Consider the following 9,772-nt stretch of genomic DNA (forward strand, 5'->3'; position numbering starts at 1 on the left):
GTGTGGAGTGTGGATTATAGCAGTGTATTAAACTGTAGTATTACTTATGTTACTTTGTTTATTACTTTGAACAGTTTTTTTTTTTAATCTCCTTAAAAACGATGGTTTGTATTCCATTGTCAGTTCAATGTTACGGGTTTGTATTTTTTGCTTTTAACATTTTCTATTTGTTTTTTAAGAATTTGAATTTCTTTTTAAAAGTGAAAACATTTTTAATTCTTTCTCTTTTAAGAAAGAAGGCTAAAGGCCCTCAATGTTTATTTTTTTTAACATCAAACAATCTCATTCCACACCCTATTTCTCTATTTTCCTCTCCTCACTACATGACTAGTAAAATTAAAGGAGGAGTCACCATTTTGTTTACTTTTGGACAAATAAAGAAATCCAGTGCTTTTCTAACAATTTTGTTCTTCACAACAGCTCTACTGTGCATGCAACTCTTGTAAATTCTATTAAATGGAGCATAAAAGATAGATTTAAACTAATTATTATTTTATTTACGGTATTTCATACATTAAGATTATACATATTTTTTTGTCATGGAGTATGAAAACTATGAAACTTAATTTCTTTGTTTTTTTTTTTTTTTCCTTTACACAGAGTGTATGAAACTTATCCATAACAATAACATAAATCATGAATGTATTAACAATATTGATAATAAAGACATTTCATTCACCGTATAAAAATATATCTTTGGTGTTTCATAAAATTTTATTCTTCTTCTGTAAATTTTTTTTATTATTCTACTTTGATAAATTTGATACAAGTTTGATCATTTTATTGATTGAGTATTTAATTAAAATAATATATGAATAAAGGATGATCGATTTAGTAATTGACTTTTTATATGTACATAGTATTTTTTGTTTAAAATATAAAAGAGAAAATAAAAAAATAAAATATATAAGCAATGCAAACAATTAGAAAAAATAAATTAAAGGAAGTAAACCCCGTTTTGAAAGAAAAAAATTTATTTTTATTGTATTTCCCTTAATTTTCAATACCCCAGTTAAATTGTTTTTGTTACCACATCTATTTTGAAAAGGAAAAGATTAATTAGAAAATTAGATGGATTCTTTAACAAAATTTTAATATTTCAATGTTTAGATATAGATCAGAATATGTATACACGTGTTTTCTTTTAGACGAATTTTCGGTAATAATTTTTCCAAATTGAAGGATGTGAGAAGGTAATTAAATCATGATTTAAGACTTAAGAGCAAAATAATGAATGTATGTGACGTTCTTTGGATGTTTTGAAATAAAGAAATAGAATAATGTTAAATTAAGTCTTAAAAGTGTTACTTGATTTTTTTTTTCTGAGTTTTAAATTTATCTCTAAAATTTTAATGGTCAATAATATATAAACAAATTATATTGTGATACGTGATATCAATTGACATATAAATAAATTGTTTTATAATACGTAAAATTGCTATTTATATGTGTAATTAATTGATGTCTTATTATTTTATTATATGTGGTTAAACTATATTCTGACATATATTATTGACTGTTCATTCAGTATGTCATATTAATTAACACGCTATTGATCAAAAGCATTCGAAGGACTAATATAAATTACATAATAAAAATTCATGTACAAATTGAAATAATTGAAAATTTAATGATCAATTTTAAATTTTTTAAGTGAAAATTTAAAGACCACTTTAAAATTTAATAATATTATTGTTTGATTGAAAAGAAAAAACAACTCATTAATAATTAATCAAAAAAGAGAAAATGATTTTAAAAGCTTAAAAATGATAATATTATTATAAGGACTCAAAAGTCGATGAAGACATACACCAAGCACTTTATTATATTATTCCTAAGAGTCTACGACTATATATGATCATCATCCACACCTAAACATAAGAAAATAAAGTTCGATTATTACATACTTGTTGGTTTAATTTGGATGGCATATATATATATACAAGAGACACTCTTAATTAATTGGTTGAAGTTTTATTGTCTAAAAGCCACTTGGAGAATGTTTCAAGAGTTCCTTCATCAACTCTGTAATGTTTCTGAGTGAATTCATGCAAGGTTGGCCACTTGAAATCTGGATACTTTTTTGGATTCTCTTTGGTGATGAGTTCGTTTGGTGGATTGACAACTTTGTCCCTCCTAGAGCACAGAAAGAAAGCAAGTGATTTTCTTGCTGATTTGTCATTCACAACAGATATTTTGGCCATAGATTTTTTACTCCCACATTTTTGTAGGAATATGATTAACCTTCATAAAAATAATTACAAAATATATCCTTTTTTTTTTTGAAAAATTTACTAATTAGATTTTGATCTCTCAAATTATTGGTTTTTAATTTTTTTTTCCTTTCTCTTTTTTGGGTACTCTAACTGAGAGAGATTAGAGTTTTTGGAGAGCATCAACGACATTGAAAAATCCTAACTCTGTCTTCCCCTTTCTTTTTGATTTCAAATATAGAGGCATTCAGAGAAGAGAAGCAGCTAGGGTTTTCATCCAACTTCAATCCCTGCCATTCTCATCCTCTTCCTCTGCTGCAAATTTCGTACGCCTCCGCCGCCGCAACACGCCTCCCTCGCCGCCACGCCCTGCTTCCGCCGCAGCTCCTGCTTCTTTTCATTCTCACATTAGAAGCATTCAGAGAAGAAAAGATCCGATAGAGTTTTCATACAATTTCAATTCCTACATTTCTCTCTTCCTCTTCTTCTGCTGCACATCTCACTAGCATATTCTCGTTGCTGCAACCTGCGACTGCCACCGCGTAACCTGCCCCCGCCGCGCAAGACGCTGCCCCCGCCGCGCAAGAATCTATGTGACGCTACTTATTGTAATGTCCATTGGATCGGATGGCTTGGTTTTTCATTGACTGTATAATCCGGCTTGGGTCCTTAGTTGCCCCTTCCAACACATTTCTTTTGTTACCTTGGAAAATACTCGAACTTGAGAGCATTGGAAAAAAAGCATCATGAGCTTGCACTGCTAGACCAATTCAATGTTGGTACATGATGTGTCATACGATGTCTTCTTGTTCTTCTTCATAGCTGGGAGGCATGATTAGACAACAAAATCTTTGTTCTTTTAGGTTAGGAATTTAACTCTATGGTGTTTGTGGAACTTTTTGTTTTTCGTGTGAGAGAGAAGAGTATATTTCTCAATGATGGTGCCTCCGATTTGTTTTTTTTTTTTTTTTCCAAACAATCACAAATCGGACGGTCCGATTTGTGATTTCGAAAATAAAAAAATTTTTAATGTTAAAATCGGACCATCCGATTTTTATTTAAAAAAAAAATGCAAAACGGACCATGTGATTTTTAGTTTTCTTTTTTTTTTCAAACAAATCGGACCGTCCGATTTGTAGTTTACTTTTTTCTTCAAACAAATCGGACCGTCCGATTTAAATAAAACACCATATAAAAAAAATACCTAATCTTCCAATAACAATGTATTACACATATATTTAAACAATATAAAAAAAAAGTAGCCAGTGTTTATGTATCATAGAACTCTGTCTACATTTCATATAGTAGGTCCAACTGTCCAAGTCCAAATAAAGGAGGAGGGTTGCTATAGGCCTTTGGCAACTAAGGTAAGACTTGTTGAATCCTTGTGACATGGATCAAACAGAGTGTTGTGTATGGATAGGTTGATTGGAAAGATTGCTTGAACATCATGACCAAGACCAAAATGGGTGGCCTTTGTTCCCTAAAGAATCTCAATCTGCAGTGATGAAATGCCTCGTAAAAGGCTAATGAACAGAATGATGCTTTTGGACAAGCAAAAGAAAAAAACATGATCTGATGATCTGTATACTGTCAAGTTCATGAAATTAAACTAAAAATTTAATCCAAACAAGGTGGCTAGTCTAGTATTTTTGAAAAAATAACTTAAGAATGATGGAAATGGTTGGCATGATCCAATCACCAACATTTGCAAGTTCCCAAGACTAATGCTTCTGATAGCTGCAATGCAAACTCCATAAGTTATCTCCCATCCATGTTTCATACATTAACATAATATATTTTCTTGTTTAATCCCTTCCTATGATTTTAATCCATTGTCTATTCCAGGTCTTTGCCAATAAATCAATTGAAGATTTGATGGGATCTAACTCTGAGGTTCACTTCTCTGGATTTCACATGGATTGCCTAGAGCAAAGAAAGGCCAGCATGGAGCAACCAACAACTTCAGAAGATGATTTGTATAAACAACCTTTCATTATAGGTGTGTTTTTGAATGGCAGGCTGCCAATGTAGTCATAAAATCCACCAACTTATTAGTTGGATCTTGGAACTCAATGATCATGCTGGTGCATAATATCATTCAATGATCACTTCACTTTTTGATATGCTAGTATAAGTTATACTCTCTTGCTTTAAATTTTGCAAAATGGTGTCAAATCATATACTTTGTCATTTCTTTTAAAAAGTAAATTGTCAATGAAATTGTCAATGATACCTTTTGGCCTACCAACTCAAAAAAATAGATCGTAAGTTTAATATTAATTTTTTTTTAAATATCATAACTCGTTCAATAGATTATATCTTATATGTATATAATAACTATTTGTTGAATGCTTTTTATCATAGGAATGATAGCGGAGTTTGGGTAGCCGGTTGAATGAGAGAATGTACTTTACAAGATGACTTCAATATTCAGGTCATATTTATAAGAAAGTATTTTTAACATAATTTTTCCAACACACTTCTAATTAGAATTATATTGTTGGTGCTCTAAGCAGATTAACGACTCCACACGAATGAGACTTGCCGTAGATTTGGTTTTAGAGGAGTACAATGATTTATGTCTCTTAATACAAGAAAATGTTTGGCAATATAGGACCAAGGTGGAAGCATGAAGACATTTGGGAATGGGGAATTATCTTTTTAGATATTTTTAATATTTTCTTTGAAAAACAAATTACTAAGCTATGTTTCATTTATTTTTACACTAATTTATCGTTCTATATATTACAATTCTATACTACTAATTTTCTTTACTTTATCGGTTAATATAAATTATTCATAACCAGTGACGGATCCAAAAAATTTTGATAGTGGGGCAAAATATATATAATATGATAATAATTTTTATAAAAAAATATTATGTTTATATAAAAAATTAGCTATTAAATTATCTACTATAAATTTGTGTATAAATATATATATTATTTAACTTATTTTTAATGTGTATTTTGTATTTTAAAATTTGTATTTTAAGATTTATTCTGTACAAGTGATTATTTTATATATACGTAGCATAATTGTTGTTATAATTATATTTTGTTATGGTAAAATATGATTAGATTTTAAAATATCTATTTACAAATTAAAATACTAAAATAATAATTTAAATAATAATATATAATTTAAAATTTAATTTTTTATATTTCATATATTGAAACCTTCACAATATAATCAAAATATCTTTTTTTTTATGTGTCGTTAAACAATCATTTAAAACTCAACTTTCATACAATTAGCTCTTGATAATATTCATAGTTGAAAAAGTTCATTCAATTAGTATAGTTATTATGAAAAAAATTAAAGTTAATTTCAAAAGAAGAAACACAAATTGATAGATAATATTCTTTCGAGTCGATTTCTAAAAAAGAATACTAATCCTATTTAAACTTGAAAATTGATCATTATAATGGACATTTAATATGAAATTCTCAAATTGACTATCAAGTGTCGAAAGTTGAATAAAAAATTATTGTGGGATCAAATTCAATAATTTAATGGGGACAAATAAATATTATTATTATATACTACTCAATAAAATTTCAAATTATAGTGCGGGCACTTGCCCGACAGCTATGGGAGTAGATCCGTCCCTGTTCATAACCTATATATTCCCGTAACTAATTATTGCTAAGTATGATAAATACAATATAACTAAATCCAAAAAATGAACAAAAACAAAATTCAAACATATCCTGAATTTATAAGATATAATTGATCTATGTTAATCCAAAAAATGAACAATGACAAAATTCAAACAAGAAAATTTTGAATGTACAGTATCATAAATAAAAAGAAATTAAAAAGGAAGAAACGTTTGAGTGTACAGTGTCATTCTCTTAACTTTTTGTTTAGTCATAATTTTCGACACTTAAATCTTCAACAGGTAAATAAGGTATTCTCAAACATTTTTTGTTTTAATTAAGATAAAAAGAATTGCATTTTTTCGCCATACATTTAGTTGATCAATATAATAACTGTAAGGAAAAATCATCAATATTAATTATTTCCTACTAGTATTTTATTGCATAAAAGACAACAGAGAACGTTCTGTACAACACCAAATATGCAGCAAATGAACGGAATCTAAATGAGTATAAGAAGTGATTCTTCATTCTTGTTAAACATAACATTACCTGCCTTATTTTCATAGAAATAAGCAATGAAGTATTTAGTCATGGTTGTGTTACAAGAGCAACTCAAATATGACATCTTTCTATCTTACACTGAATCACACATTTCCTACTGACATATGAAGTACTCAAACAAAAGGAAAACATCGAGTACAAATTATACACTACAAGCAGTGAGTCAATAACATAATTCAAACCAGAACACAGCTAACATTGTACATTCCATCCATTATACTGATCAAATGGACATCTCAGTGACATTGATATCAGGTTTCTTTACCAATTCCTAACCACTTCTTCGGAAGCAGTCGCAGCAAGACTCCCACTCTCCACGAGAGTGTCTATTTCGCATTCTCAAGGACCTTGAACCTCATAAACAACTTCCAACTACTGCACCAACTGTGATGCCTATATCTGAGCACTACCTTCTCTGCTTATCTGCAACCTCATTTCATTTTGCATAAATCAATTATTTTGTGTGAACTTTCTCTAAGCAAGAAAAAAGTGGTCATTATTAGAGGCTCAAATAAATAGCACACTTCAACAAATATAAAGGAATTTACAATCATATAAGATTTTTAAGTCTTTCAGTTACCAGTAACGTCATTTTCTTCTTCAGGAATCCAACAACAACAAAACAATAATATATGCTACTTTGGCGCACAGTTCATCGCATGCAACATATGAGCACTAGAAGATGCCTTTGTGAACAGCATTCTGGCTGAATATTCAAAAGCAATAGGGAATAATCCCCTCATTTCATCATGTCCCATTCCCAAGTCTCTGAAGCAAGCATCAAAGCATATATATACAGTTATTTCCTTATCAAGGGATATATAAATTTACATGCTGGGAATATATAAATATAGAAACAGTTCGCTGGCATCTATTTTAGCATTTCGTACGGCAATGATACCAATGAAACTGTTCTCTCCTACTCCTAGTATGGTCTATACCTCCAATCTGCTCTTGATGGCCTCCCACTGGGAATTCCATAACCCCACTACAAAAGAAAATAGATTATAAGCAAAAGCCAAATACGTACAACTATATGGTACTTTAATATATACTTAAATTGTAAGACCTAGAATTTTTGAAAAAGGGCTATCATGAGCTAATTTTAAATTTAGTATTTTTGTAGCTTTAATTTCAGAAATTATCTTATTAAAGATAATTAAAGCAAATTTTGATTTATTGAATTTAAAATAAGTTATAGTTATTATACAATTTTATAATTATTTAATTATTTTCTATATTCAAAATTATAAAGTTGGAAGTTGTGAAATAATAAAGGATTTAAGTATATTATTTCTAATTTTTGGATTTGAACATTTTATTGAAAAGGAAATGTGAAATTGATGAGCAAATAGTATTTCCTATATACAATTAGTGTTGGATTTAATTTGGGTTTCAATTACTATATTATCCCTACTTTTATTTGAAATTACAAAAGTAACCCTAACCCTAATTTTCAAAAATAAAACCCTAACCCTGAAACCCTAACCCATGACCCGGTCCCCTTTTCCCCCAAACCAACAGCAGCTGAAATCCTTTCTCCCCAAAACAGTAACACACGGTCTCCTTTTCCATTTCCCTGAAAAGAAAGAAACGAACGAAACAAAGAAAAGGAGAGGCAGAATTAGGGAAGAGGGGAGAAGAGGGAGGCGGCGCGGTGGGTGCCACTGCCACCGTCGCCGCCGTCGCCAACAGAGGGAGAGGGAGACTGAGTCACGGCGAAGGAGAGGAGGAGGGAACTCGCCAACGCGCCATCACGTCGCCGTCAGCAGCTCCGCTGCTCCGGTAACCCCCCCACCGGCAAGGACAGAACAGGCAGAAGCAAACCTGAGCTAGGGCAAACTTGCAGAGTTTCCAATAGCGGCTTCCGACGACGTCAGCGCGATCCCGGTGACCAGAGGCGCGGTGGCGCAGCTTGCAACAACGGCGGAGGCGTACCAGCTCTCCCTCCTTGCGAGACTCTCCTCTTCCTAGCCATTGTGTTTCTCTCTCCTCTGCGAGCTCCTCTCTCTCTCTTCGAAGCCCCATACCTGCAGTCGCGATGGTAACAACGAAGCTCCCCTTCCAGCGGCAGGGACGGTCTCCAGGGGCGATGGCGAGGACGGCGGGACAGCACCTCCTCTCTCGCGCCTCTTCCTTTCTTCTTCCCCCATTCCCTGTTTCGAACTCCTTCTCCCTCTCCCTACCTGATCCGCAGCAACGACGGCGACATCCAGCCTCACCGGTGTCACCTCCTTCTCCCCCTCTTCTTCCTTTCTTCTCCCTCTCTGTTTTCTCTCGCTATTTTTCTTTCTTTCATTCTCAGCAGGGTGTGTGTGTTAGGAGAAGGTTAGGGTTTAGAAAAGGGATAAAAGGTAGTTTAGGTATTTTGATGAAATTAGAGGGTATATGTGAAATGTTTCAAAAAACTTGAGATGTTACAATTAATCTCAAAGGATGTGATTTGAGATTTTTCAAGAAAAAATCCTAAACGGTCATTGACAATTACTTCAAAAGACAACAAGGTCCTTAACAAAAAAAAATATCCTTTCCGACAGCTAATTTTACTTTTATGAGCTTATTAGCCCCTTTAGTCCCACAAAGTTAAATATCAATGACCGAAAAAGATTATTTTTTTATTTGGAGGCCTTTTAGTCCTTCGAAAAAATTATCAGGGGTCAGGTTGAGTATAGATTTTCCATGCAAAGAGAGTTTGACATTTCATCTCCTATAATTTAGATGATTCTAAGGCTGATAATATAAATCAGGTATAGTATAACTACAATCATTCAAGTTCTATAAAGCTAATCCAAATAGATAATCAAAATCTTTTAGATAATCGATAAAGATGCATCAGAATTTAGAAACAACATTGAGAAAACTAGAAGGTTTATCATAACAAGCAGGAAATTAGATTCCAGCAGATATATAAAAATATGAGATTCAAATGTGAGTGATAAACAAAAATTGAACTCTAGACCTTTTAGTCGGTTTTTATTTATCTAATGCTATTTTTTTGAGAATAACAAAAATTGAACTCTAGATCTTTCGATCATAAAGATTTTGATACCATGTCAAAAAATTATTTCTCCCAAAATATTAAACTAATAAAAAGAGACATATGAATGATTATATCTCTAACATATTATACATTATTTTATGCAAATCATAGATTGTTTGATAAATATCCTTAACTTTTTTTATTTTTATATTCATAATAAATAAATATCATGTGTGAGTCCTACTACTTTAATTTAAAGATAAATAGATACTCACTTTTTCACTTTGTCAATTTTATTTGAGAGGAGCTTAATTCATATCTATGTATCTGATAATGTATACTCATTGAATACTTGGCCCCATTGAGGCATAAGGGAAAGCAATAAGAATAGAAATGATCCCTTTACTTGT

General features: G+C 31.4%; 1 long non-coding RNA gene across 1 annotated transcript; it reads right to left on the reverse strand.

Annotated features, from left to right (window-relative positions):
• Window positions 6,342–7,446, reverse strand: LOC107616813. Its single transcript, XR_001614652.2, has 3 exons — window positions 7,324–7,446; window positions 6,963–7,150; window positions 6,342–6,805 (listed from the first exon to the last, which is right to left on the reverse strand). It is a non-coding gene; the product is annotated as an uncharacterized LOC107616813 (long non-coding RNA).

This window comes from Arachis ipaensis, chromosome B09 (assembly GCF_000816755.2).
Source record: "Arachis ipaensis cultivar K30076 chromosome B09, Araip1.1, whole genome shotgun sequence".
NCBI lineage: Eukaryota > Viridiplantae > Streptophyta > Magnoliopsida > Fabales > Fabaceae > Arachis > Arachis ipaensis.